The following is a 14,382-nucleotide window of genomic DNA, read 5'->3' as shown; positions in this document are numbered from 1 at the left end:
TCATTTTATATAAAGAAATCCTATTTTTGAAAGTATTTAAAACAGAAATCCTAATTTTGAAAGTTTTGTAAATGGAAATCTTGGTTTTTAAAAACTTTTTAAAGAGAAGGGGCTAAAACGTAAGTTCTGGAAAACTAGGGGGACTAGACATCAATTTTGCCATCTTCCCCCTTCATCCTCACCGCGGACGGCTGGGAAGCCATTAACGGCGACCCGCCGCCGCACAAGCTCACCAGAAACGTGCCTTGAAGCCCAGAATGACTTGAAAACTCAGGGAAATGTGCGGGTGATTGCTAGGAACTCATTCATGTAAACAAATCAAGCAAACAAACTCTTATTTGGCCGGATTTGTGCCCGGAAATGAAGAACACCGGCGAACTTTTAAATCAATAACACGGTCACTACGAGCAACGTCGATTAGCAAGCTATATATGAATCGATTGGAAATTTCAAGGGGAACAAAACCCACCTCTCTAGAATGTCTATAAATCCCTAAATAAGAAACCCCCAAATTCAATCAAAAACATTCAAACAAGTATAAACCCTAATTATACAATTCGATAATCAAACCCTAATTTAAACATGTTATTGGACTCCAAATTGATCATATGACATACCAAAATCATTAGGAAGAGAAGATCTACAACATGCAATCATCAAATCATACAAACAGTTGCTCGAACTCAAAATCCTAATTTTAATTCTTAAAAATTCGAATATAAATCAGTTTATAGGAAATTAACCTTTGATTCTGCAGTGATTCTGATGGATGATTCTGAAAGTACAAATCAATAGCTTCGTTTCGAGTATATGCACGCCAAAATCCGATATCGATAACGCCTCCGGATTTGGGTTTGATTACGAAGAACGGTTTATAAATATAGTATTTTCTTTGTTTTATAAAGATTTTACTGATTACAAATGATTTTATGTACGAAATAAATTACGTAAGGGCTATTTATATTTACGGAAAATTAATACCCCGTTGGATCATTCCGGATATAAAATAGTACGTTTATTTATAAAAACAGATCCAAACGGTACCGGTTTTCGAGATAATTATCCAAATATGTACAATTTGTACTGCGGTCTTGGTCTCAGCGCCTGATTACACGTATTACGAGATGATAATTATAATAGTTTAATAAAAAGATCCCGTTTATCGAAAATAGGAGTTTTATTGATTTACCGAAACGAATTTTGTATCGAAAATATTGCGTCGGGACCCGCATAGGACAAACCGTACGCCGGATCGAGAAAGTCAAAACATGGAAAATGCTCAGAATATTGCAATTACGTTAGGAAGGAGTTCTCGGTAGAGTTTCGGGTTATAAAAAAGTAAAAACGGGTGAAGTCGGCTGGTTCTCAATTATATAAAATAATTTATAATTACTCGAAAAAATAATCTATTAAATCCATAAATTTCCTATAGAATCATAAATCAATATAAAAATAAACAGGAAGATATGACAATTATCTATATTTTATTTTGGACATATAAAAATTAAAATACTCAATTATATTATTTTTAAACATCCAAACACATATACCACTTAACGATTAATTCATAGAATTAAATATTGAACATACAAAATATTTATTTATTAGCAAAAATAATTACACGATATTTCCCAGATATTACATTTGTGGTCAGACTAGATTCATGGTCATGTTAGGCCAATATGTGCCTTGGATTCGATATAGAGAACAGGGTTGTGTGCCTTGTTCGGCGTTAGTGCGTGACTGATCAGCAAACGAATCTTGGTTTTTAAAATAAAATCTGAATATCCAATTCTAATAATTACTTAATGAGAAACTTGATTCTCTGATTCATTTCATTTGGTAGTTGTGTAACCTCATTTTTTGTTTATATTACCTGTTGAGCTAGTTAGCTCACCTTTGCGATCATTTGTGTTCTTTTTCAGTTAAGAAGGAAACTATCAGTATTGAGGATCCCCAGACCAGTACCCGGACAAGGATTTCAGGTTGAGCGTTGGAGAGTGCTACCAGGAGTATTATGCTATAGTTATAAGCTTTTGCAAGTTGTAATAACGTTTTGTTATAAGTTGTAAGTTTAAATAGTTGGGATTTGGAACTTTGTAATATAAGTTAAGGTTGTGGCTTGTTTTATACTTTAACCTGTTTCGATCTGTGGATGTTTAGGGTCATTGCATATATTATCTTATATACGGGTTTATATTGTGTTGTGACCCTCGAATTTATGACCCATATTTGGAGGGCGTCACTGATTGGCTATCGCAATACATACTAATAGCAGCAGGATGTTGGATTTCTAAACTAAGAAAAGGACCTTTTAACCATTTCAATTCACAAGTTGGGGAAGCCATTTCCCGATATTCAGTCTCTGTCGTAGAACGTGTAGTAGGTTATGTCTTTGTTTTGCATGAAATCGGGGAATGACCCAAAAATACAGGCCATCCCGTAAGGGATTGACGATTAAGTGGGCACGCTTCCCAATCAAAATCACACCAACTTGTTAAAGAGAGGCAACTATCAGCTTGTAGTAAAATTCTTTGGCCAGGGGAACCTTTCAAGTAACGAACAACACGCAAGGCAACTTCCCAATGTTCTTGTCTTGGTGCTTGTAAAACTTGTAATAGAACATGTACAGAGTATGCCAAATCTAGATGCATCAATGTTAAGTAAATTAACCGGCCAACTAAACAATAATAAGCTTCCGAATTAGATAAAAGTTCTCCTGAAGCACGAGCAAGCTGGTGGTTTTGCTCAGTAGGAAAAGGATCAAGCTTGGCACCGAGAAAACCAACTTCAGATATGTTAGGGATATGTGTATTAGTTTGATGATAAGTTAAACAAAACACTTAAGTAGAAATCTAGTGTTTGTAGCCTCAACGGATAAGACCATCTTGGCTATCCGTTGAAGGAGTGGCTTTACTTAGCAATAAGTTTAGTATTGTAGCACATTTCATTCTCTGGATTCAAGTTGTAATTCTTAGATGTTGTAGGAAATTATTAGTCATGTTGACTACTAGTGGATATGCAAATAGGAGGGCTAATTGTAAATATTTCATGCCTTATAATTTTGTATAAGTGAAGAAGTATCAACTGATATTGAAGACCTTCAACGGATAAGAAACAAAGCTTCAATGGATGTCTCTAAAGCTTTAACGGATAATATCCATCAACGGATAAGTGCTTCAACGGATAAGACTTCAACTGCTAATGCATCAACGGATAAAGCTTCAACGGATAAAGCTTCAACGGATAAAGCCTCAACGGATAAGGCATCAACGGATGAAAGCTTCAACGGATGCTTAGTTCAATAGCAGTTGATAGTGACAATTCATAAGCTGACAGAGGCACATGGGTTGACAGAGACAAACTGGAATGTGGCAGCCTCTAGGAGGAATCAAGAAAATGCAGCATTTCCATTATGGTGCAAACAAGGGAGTATTCAAAGATTAACAACTAAACCCAAATTGCATTGGATAGAGAAATGAAGAAGAAACATGTGAATAGCCTTTTTAATTGTATTTTACAGTTTTCTCTTCACTTGTAAACTTGGTGATATATAAACCAAGTAGCAGCTAGTAATTAGACGTGAATTTTCAAGAGCTGTTTAGAAAAATCCAGAGAGAAAATCATCTAGTTTGTACTAGGAAGCAGCTGTGATTTAATTCTTTGAATCACAGATTTTCTGAAATAACACATCTCTGGTGAAACAACAAATCCACCAGAAAAGTTTTTAAGTTCTTTGTGTTCTTTACATTTGTGTTTGAATATATATCTGTCTGTATTAGCTTCAAGCAATTCACACACATTTGCTCACTAAAACACTTAGCCTTAGAAACTGCTCAAAACTTGAAAAAGTTTTGAGATTTACATTCAACCCCCCTTTTGTAAATCTCATTGTTAGTCCACTGGGAATAACAATTGGTATCTGAGCAAGCTCTTAACATACAAAGAGTTTAAAGATCTATTCTGCTAACATCATGAGTGCACAGAAGAATCCTCCTGCTAGGAAGGATATTGGTATAAAGATTCCAGTCCTGGAAAAAGATAACTATCATCACTGGAAAGTGAAGATGCATTTCCATCTTCTTTCTCAAGATGAAAGCTACATCAACTGTATTGAAAATGGTCCTCACATCCCTCACAAAGTGGCCACAGCTGCTACTGTAACAGTTGTTATTGGACAGTCCATTCCCAAGCCAAAAGTAGAATGGACTATTGAAGACATGGAAGAAATCCGCAAGGACAAGAAAGCCATGAACATTTTGTTTAATGGCTTAGATCAAGATATGTTTGACAATGTCATCAATAGCCAAACTGCAAAGGAAGTTTGGGATACTGTACAAATCAACTGTGAAGGTACTGAGCAGGTTAGAGAGAACAAGATGCAGCTTCTTATTCAACAGTATGAATATTTTCACTTTGAAGAAGGAGAATCATTAAATGATACCTTCAACAGATTTCAGAAACTGTTAAATGGATTGAAGCTGTATGGTAGAGTGTACCAAGTCTCAAAATTGGCACAAGAAAATCAGAATCAAGCAAGGGTAAAGAGTAAGTAGCTGGGGATAAGACAATTCCAGTCAGGATGACTCTGATGATGTTGATGAACATCTGGCTTTTATGTCCAGGAGGTTTGCAAAGATGAAGTTCAGGAATAATACAAAATTCACTAAGCCAAACAAAAACATGGTGGACAAATCCAAGTTCAAATGTTATAACTGTGGCATTAGTGGACACTTTGCAAGTGAGTGTAGGAAGCTAACCTCTGATAAGAAGAAATTTGAGCAAGTTGATTACAAAAAGAAGTATTTTGATGTTACGACCGGCATTTTATGTAATATTATTTGTGGATTGGGTATAATATTAAAGTCAAATGAAAATATATTCAATGATTGTACGCTGGTGTAAGTGAAAGTTTCTGCATTATAAATTTGTTTTGTGTAGTATATGATTTTTCAAAGCAAGAGTTTATTTAATTTCTTTATTTTTGATTTATAAGGAATATTCTAAGCTTTGGAAAAATTTTCTTTTAAAAGGTATTTTGTTCACAAATTTTGAAAATGATTTTATAAAGTCTCTAAAAATCCAAGTTATTTTATGATATAAATTTTATAATTTTTGAACTTGTATTTTATTTTATAAAAATAAATCATTATAAATTTTAGTTGTCATATTTATCAAATTACATAAGAGACCATGCATGCAAATCACCCTTCTATTCTCTCAAAGGGCAAACAAGACTTTTCCAACCCCACTAACTCATTTGATTATTACCAAATTACTACCTTAGTCTTGCATGCAAAATGGCCTAACTTTAACCAAGGGACATTTTTGTAAGTTCTCACTTCCACTCATCATTTGAAAACCAAATAGCATAAAACAAAGAAATCAAAGTGGGAGAAGTCATTCCAATCATTCCACACTCCAACACACCACAAATTTATCTCCTTTCCCCCCTCCCACCTTGCTCTCGGCCGAAGGCTAAAATCCCCCACCCCCTTCCATTTTTCAATTCATTCTTCATCTTCCCAAGTGTAAATCTTTTACCTACATTCATCTTATATACTTTCCAAGTGTTTTGTGACTTGGAAGTTGAAGTTCCATGGATGCATGTGTAGTTCTTATGTGATCTCCAAAGAGAAACTCTTGATTCTTGTGAATTCAAGAGCTCTCTATGAGATATATTATGTATATGTGCTAACTAAGTATTTTATGGAGATATCATGCTTTAAAATCCTTTGCATGCTACTGAAATTTCATTATATATTTATGTTTAGCCATGCATGATAGTTTTAAGACATTAAAATGATGATCAACCATGTTTTGCATGCTACTCTTTTCGAAATCATGTAGTTATGTTTAAAAATCTATAAATTCGAAATATGTGTGCTTAAAATAGATTATTTCCATGATAAATTTCTTATTAATACTTAAAAGAAGTTATATTTCATGATTATTAAGGATGAGTATTAGGTGCAAGTCGACTTTGCAAGCATTTAAAACTTTATGCCTAGCCGAAATCTTGTTATGTGCTTTCCATGAATTGCATGTTATATATTTGGTTGCATGTTGTTGTTTTTGGGCATGGATGATCTCACCGAAGTTTATTTTGAGAATAAGGGAGTTATTTCAGTAGATTACCATGTATAAGTATTGGTTTAAGTATTGAGTTGTCGTTAGTTGAGTTTGTCAAGTCAAAACCTTGGAAAATGAGAGTTATAGTTTCTGCAGAAAAATCAGTATAGCACCCTGAGGTTTAGAGTGAGTTTTGACCATGTCATTGGTGTGCACTTTGAGGCCCAAGCTACCAGAAGTTAGTATTGGGAGTATATAAAAGGTTTTAGGAGTTGGTTGGAGGTTTGCATGTCATTTGGTTAGGGGCACAAGTAGAATCACAAAATCTGTCCAGCAGGGGACAGTTTTGTTGCAACTTAGAAATAGGGAGATTTGACCATGTCATGGGTAGGCCCTCATTAGGCCCAATTGGGCCTTAGTTAGAGGGTATGTCAGAGAAGTTTTTCCAACCATTTTTTTTCCATAAGTCATTGCCTTAGTCATTAGATGTGAACATTGCCACGACAGACTCTCGATCATACTTAGGACGTCTCTTATCTTGGGTCCTTCTTGTTTTCACCAATCTCGACCCTCATTGGGTCGATCTACACTTTCTTATGGTTCAACATGTGCCCCACCTGGCATTATTATAATTACGTCATATTTCCTTTATCAAAATTTCTATTCTTGAGAACTTTGAATATTACCTTTTCTCCTTGTAAGACCTCTAAGGTTATCCTTGAATTGTTCCTCCTGTATTCCCTAGATACAGGGCATATCAAAATACCATTTACTAATACTAGAACCATTGTCTATATACTTTTGAAAAATTTCTCCACTGATCCTTAAAGATTGTTGTTACCTTAATCCTTTCCAATTCATACTGTCAAAACTCATACTATCCCTATTAAGGGTGAAATGCCAACCTTTATGCATTCCCCTAGGAATCATTTTAAGTTATTGAGGATCTATCCTTAATTCCACCTTTAAAAGATACTTACACTCTTCCATGGATAAATCAAGTCATATATACTTGATAGATTACCTTATTCAATCATTCTCACTTCGATAGTCTATACTTAATTTCACAATAGCATCCTTATTCAAACTGAGGTCAATCCATATGGCCTCCAAAAGATAACAACGGTTTTTTTCCGCTTTGCTTTCCTAATTTGGTAATGACAACAGGGATGTTCTGGGAGATATTGGTCGTGTTCATCGTGAACTTCTTCTTAATAATTCCTTATTTACTTTTGTTGTTTATCTCAACAGTCATCTCAATGTTGGGATATCTTTCATACCTGGCGTCTCCCTTTCTGGGTATCAAGCCACCGGTCTTACACTTCACATTCTTAAGGTCACTTATTTCATCCAATTTTCCTCAGTCTATCCACGTCTCATTATTTATCCTTCGAACTATCTCAAGGTTTCCTCGAATCCTCCTAACTTATAGGGGATAAAATATATGTATCTCTTATGCCTTCAACCATCAATTTTAACAAATGGTGAATCACCCTCATCCTGACGATTACATACTTTTCTATTTCTATTGGTACGAGTCTTTAGGATTTCCTCATACCCAACTCCCTTATCATTCCTCAAACTCTATTGCCTTTATATTCCTTTCCACTTCAGTTTCTTTTTATTTTCCTTTCTCTTATCATTATTTCAAGAACCAACACAACATAAACATTGATTTCAAACATCCCGTCATTCTGGATTCGTTTCCTCAGAACGAATCTTGACAACTTTGACAACTTAGATTCATAATTCATCATACTCGTCTGCCTTTGTTCAGGCTCTAAAGCTTTTACACTATCTCCATAACCTTGGGAAGTACTTTCCTGAAAATAATTGAATGAACTTAAATCAGTTTATTATAATCTCTTGCTCCGTTCCTTCCTTGGCCTTTCACCAGCGGGTGGCCTCTCTCTTAGGAGGGTAAGTGACAAAAACAGTCTTTTGTGATTCGTCAATCATTTAGAATCTCAAATGATTCCTATATTTCCTTTAGCCAGGCTCTTGCCTCGACTGGGTCAACCTGTTCCTTGGAACTCTGAGAGCTTAGCGACTTAAAGGTCATGAAAGAATTTCCTACCGCATTGTTTCCTCAAGGTGGTGGTTGGGAATAAAAGTATAAGTTTTGTTTAGGCAGGTCCATGAATTGCCCCATAGGAGTGCCATCCTGGTTCTCCCTATCTTGCTCGACTTCTGTTTTCTCAGTATGAAATATTTTCTCATCCTCCCCATAATCGGGGTCATCCTACATGTTTTAAATCCTTATTTTCCACTTCATTATGTTATGGGTTCCTTCTACCTTGATGGCGTCCTCCCTGACTATCACATTCAGGGTTTGCCCTAAATCTTATTCCTCGAATTATGACTTTCATCTAAGATCCAGTCCTTAAGCTCTTGAACATTTGGAACCCAAATTCTGTAGGGATACCTCATTATTCCCTCATCATCTTTTTAGGTATTAATCTCTTCTCCGGTCATTGGTTCTCTGCTTCTATTCATCACTTTTTTTTTCTTGGAACAATATGATCTTCTCCAATAATTCGGGCTGTATTGCAATCTCAAACAGCTTTTCAGTACCGGCTCCGGTTACCTTCACTTCTATTTCCATTTTCTCAAAATCTCTTATCAACTCTCCCAAAGACATTTTCATCTTGAGTCTCTCCTTTATACTAAGGGCATTAGCCACCATTTTGGCTTTCCCTGGATGATAAAGAATCTCATAATCGTAATCCTTGATTAGCTCTAACCACCTCCTCTGGTGCATGTTGAGCTCTTTCTGCGTGAAAATGCACTAGAGCACTTATGGCTTGTGTAAATCTCGCACTTCTCTCCATACAAGTAGTGCCTCAAATCTGTAGGGTAAAACTATTGCCACGAGCCCAAGCTCATGGGTGGGGATATCGAATTTTATATTCCTTTAATTGTCTTGACGCGTACACGATTACCTTGATGTGCTATATAAGAAGCACCTTAATTCCTTATGCCAAGCGTCAATACAGATCACAAAATCTTCTTTTCCATCCGGCAATGCCATCATAGGGGCCGTCACCAATCTTTGCTTCAGTTCTTAAAAGTTGTTCTCGCATTTCTCTGTCCATTCGAACTTCTCAGTCTTATGAGTAAGCCGCGTTAAAGGGGCTACTATCTTTACAAACTTGAACGAACCTCTGGTAATGACTGGCCAATCCTACCTCTGGTAGTCGCCCTGACTACGGTCATCAATTCCTCAGCGGTCCTCTCTTCATTCTCGTCAGGATCCTCCACGAGATCCTCCTCAGCAACAATCCCTTCTGGGATAACATCCTCAACCGCAACATTCTCAATATGAATCTCATCCGGTCCTGCATTAGGACGCTCTATCAGATCCACAATCCGATCTCCAATTAGTAATAAAACAACATCGCGCTGTCGCTTCTCAACCTCAGGGTTCGGAGTCTCGCTACCATACACGATAACGAACTACGCTCCTATCACGATATTTATAAGGGTTCCCATAAGGGTTTTAACTGTCAGTACTACGTTAGGTAGCCCGACTATGAACTTGGCAAGAGTTCTTATTAACTTAATGAACTTATTATCTTAACGTCACATCATCTCTGAGGTTTATAACGCTTAGCTCTGATACCATTTCTGTAACACCCCCAAATCCGGGGTTGGGGATCCGGGTTGTCATGAGTTCCATTTCCCTTAATAACACCCAATCTAAATAAACAATCAACTACTCCGTACTGTGACCCCACAATATACACACACACGCCACAAGTTATAGTCTCAGAGATGAATACCAAAAAAACACAAGTCATTTTATTCCACATAATAAGCCATTACACCTCAAGAAGGTTCTGAATAAATTTACATTTCTTTGCCATTATTACAATTCATATAGATACATAAGTCCGGTACAACAAAAGTTGAAAGCCTAGCCTACTGGTAGTTCAAACCTCAGCTACAACGGCATCATCGCCTACAGGAAACTGCGGAACGTTTCCTATCCACTCGTGAATTGGGAGCTTGATCCTGTTCATCTTGTCTATATGATGTTGTGTGATGAAAGAAGAAAGCAAGGGTGAGCAACAAGCCCATCGAAATAATATGTATAATGAATAACAATATATGAGCATTCTCAGAGCACTCATGAAAGTCTTGGTCAAGAAGAATTGAACCAAGTTGATATCTTAACGCGACCAAGTCGCAAAATATTCAGTATATACATATATACTTTTCAAAATCTTTGAAATGTTCTGCCATGCATAATACACCCATAGTTCCAGTTTATAACTGTATAAAAAAAATTGTTGCAAGGTGATCTCATATATCTACCCTTATCTCAACATTTTTCTGAAAATCTTTGACATGTATAAGATAATCATTTACTAGATATAAGTTTAAAAGATGAAGTTACAAGATACTCCAATATACTTATATCTTTTCCGAATACTACTTGAACTACCACCGTTCAATGTATAAATAGTTCCTCCCATAGATTAAGCTACAAGATAAAACTTGTATAGAATCTATCTTTAAAATATCATCAAAATAAAATGAAGTTACGAGATACTTCATTTGATGCAAACATCATTTTGAAAACTCGACCCTGCCAACACTCAACAATCGCCCAACCGTAGCCTTTCTATCGAAGTGCTCTAGGTAGTGTTGCAGAAATATCCAATTGGATGATGAACTCATTACGGGAGTTTGCCGCGCCAGGAAGACCACTTACGATGATCAGTCGTAGTAGTGCAACCCCACCATTTTCTACATGTAGAGGAGAACCTGTCGGATTTACTTGTCAACCGAACACTGGACTCCTAAGGAATGGACCGTCTTAGCGGAACTTCCGGGCCATTTGGGCCAATATAATAAGGCTGGGCCGGCGCCACTCGACCACTTACGCCACTCCTAGTTCAGATGAAATCCATGACTCTGAAACGTAAAGCTCGTTCCCCCTTTCCCCAAGTAGAAACTTGTTGATACGGCTCCACCAAGAAGTCGTATCTAGTTGAACAGGAGAACTCACCGATATTTCCCAGGCGATGCCTGTTAATGGATTAACTTGTTCCAAGAATTTTACTTCCCGAGTGTTGGGTAAGTAATCAAAAATTCTTTTATCAAAATAGCAACCTTGTTGTGAATATAAAATACACCACAGAGCCGAATCCCTCAGGTTTTGAGCGAATATTTAAATCCCCTTCGAAAGGAGGATCTTAAATATAAAAATGAGTTTTGGGATCCGCCCTAACCTTTAAAATCATTTTGAAGACTCGAAAACTTTTTTAAGAATGCTTGGAGTGATGCTGATTTAATAAAATAAATCAGTCCCAATATATTAGAAAATATCTGATTATTATTATTTAAAAAATATTCCCATAAAGAATAATCTTTATAAAAATAATTGAAGTAGAAGTTTTAAAACTTATACTTGAAATGAATATTAAATAACCAAAGATATACTTATACGAAAGTACTATCTTTATTTGAATAATCAAAAGTGAGTTTGATTATCGACACAATATTCTTTAATAAAATAAAGAATAATAATTAGTAAATAATCGGAGTCATAAATTTTCGAATGAATATTCAAATAATAATATTTATTAAATAAAATAAACGGAGTCATATGTCCTCGAATGAATATTCAAAATAATATTCATTAATAAAATAAACGGAGTCATAAGCCCTCGAATGAATATTCAAAATAATATTCATTAATAAAATAAAGTTATCGAATAAACCTTATTCGATTCATAGTTTTGAAAACTATATCTATATATATATAAATATATATATATATATATATATATATTATACTCGGGAACATCGACTCCCGGTTTAGAAAATGTTCACCTTTGGGTCCCCTATACTAAGGGTATATGCAATTTACCGCTTATCTCTAGCATAGGTATTATCAACTGAATCAACAGATATATGTATCAAGAATACGAAACAGGCATTCATATATACCATATCACATGCTACAATATATCGCAAGAATTTGCTAATTAACCATCATGCATCTATCACAAGATAATGCATATACAAATGTATACATCACAACAACAGTATAACGGGTAGAAAACTTGCCTGAGCGACTGAGGGTGGTAAAAGGCCTGGGACGAGCCTGGTAACCTATAAACAACATATAAGTTGGAATTAAACCAAAGTCGCTTAAGAATCTACACTTTAACCAACTAGACTCTAACGCTCGCTTTTGCGCTTAACGATTCACTTAAGTCGCTTGAGTACCCTCGGCTCCACCATTTTTAATAAATTAACCATTAAGGGTTTTAAGGCGATTCTTCGCGAGGACCGTCCCAACTGCCTAATCCACTTTACATAATTGTTTTATACTCCAATTAGTCATTTAAGGGCCTTAACCAAGGTTTCAAAGTAAGGCGACGGGTAAAGGTTCGTTCGCGAAACGCCGTTACTTAAAACGGTCATTTCTCCTAAACCGTACATCGGAACCAAGCGAACCACATATCAAAACAAAGCTTACGACACACTCTAGATAATCATGGCAATGTTATAGATTGGTCAGTGAGTTATCTGGTCCGAGATTCATGTACAACAGTCTAAGGAAAACGGGTATTACGACTGCTATGTTTACGAGTTTTCCAAGTTTCTCACTACACCAAAACCTCACCAAACAACCCACAATTATTAACACATCAAAACCTCAACTAAATAATACTATATCAGTCCTTATTCTCCAGATTCTTCATCTCAACCAACCACAATCAAGTTCTATTAACTATAACAAGATTCATTCACCAAATCACTCTAAATTCAAATCAACTACTAGTAATCACAGATCATACTTCTCATTTAGAAAACCAACCATCAAACTAACTAATAATCAAAGTAAACGCTAGGGTTTGAAGTTTATACCTTCCTTGGGAGGTGTTAAGTTGCTAGGAAGCCTTAGGGAGACTCCTACAAGCTTGATCTTTCCAAAGAAATCAAGAACACAAAGTTAGGTTTTGAAGTTTCTAAAAGTTAGATTCAAAGAACTGTAAATATGAGGGTCTTAATATGATTATTTGGAAGATACTTGTGAAGAAGAGTTGTAGGCCATCTCAATACATTTCCAACGAGCTATAGAACACATCATTTGAGTGAGTATTGAAGGAGATATGGCAGTTTAAAGTTGCTGCTCTGGTTTTGGCCGAGAGCAAGCTTTCAAGGGGGAGAAAGTGAAATGCTTCTTGTTTTGCCCTTTGATTAATTGTGTGGTGAATTACTTGGTTGCTTCTATTTTATTTTAATTAACCATATTTAGAATTTACCATGGTTAAAAACACTTGGCTAATATTCCACCAATTCAAAATATCTACTAGGTCATGCTTAGATCATCTTGATTATGTCATCCGTTTACACTTGTTTTCTTCTTATTGGTATGATGACATCATCACCCACTAACCTCTTTGATTAACCCCTAATTACTTGGCTAATGACCGCTGATCTGTTATACGGTTCGCTTAACTTTCGTTCTCGTTTATCGTTTGAGGGATCATACCCGGGATCTTATTACTTGGGTTCCCTTAACCTTTCTCAATACATTATATTCCTTTTATGATCCTCTCTTATAATCCTTGAATTTAATTCCTTTTAATCATGTTACCTTATACTCAATTCTTTCGGTATCTGGTGAATTTTCGGGAAAAATCAAAGTTTTTGGATTTGGATTCTGACGATCTTTATATACACTTATTTATCATATAGAGTGCTAATACGATCTCAGAATAACAATAAAAGGACCCCTACATAGTGTGGCACGAAAAGTTTTCTTATTCAGCATAATCAGCAAAAAACACTATTCATAAGGGTTTCAAAAATTCCAAAATTTGGGGTTATTACAGTAATGCAGCATCCATTGAAAGACAAAGTGCATCATCCATTGAAGTTCATAATGAAGCATCCGTTGATCACAGTCTGTCAACGGATAATCAATTCACTTTATCAGTTAATAGAGCTCCCAATTCCTTTCAAAGGATCAGTAACTCAGGGGGAGTTTCAACCAATCAACATTCTATCTCACATCATGACAATACTGAGACAACCTCATCTAGAGCTAATCTACCACCTCAAAGGAAATGAACCAAGAATCATCCTTTTGAACTGATCATTGGTGATGCTACATCTAAAGTGCAAACTAGAAGGGCTACTCAAGATGAATGTCTGTATAATAGCTTTCTATCACAGGAGGAACCTAAGAGAGTGAAAGAAGCTCTATTAGATCCAGATTGGATTTTAGCAATACAAGAGGAGCTAAACCAATTTGAGAGGAACAAAGTATGGAAGCTGGTACCCAAG

The sequence above is a fragment of the Apium graveolens genome, chromosome 11 (assembly GCF_009905375.1).
Source record: "Apium graveolens cultivar Ventura chromosome 11, ASM990537v1, whole genome shotgun sequence".
In the NCBI taxonomy this organism is placed as follows: Eukaryota; Viridiplantae; Streptophyta; class Magnoliopsida; order Apiales; family Apiaceae; genus Apium; species Apium graveolens.
The sequence above is the reverse complement of the archived record's forward strand: the minus strand, read 5'-3'. Positions refer to the sequence as shown.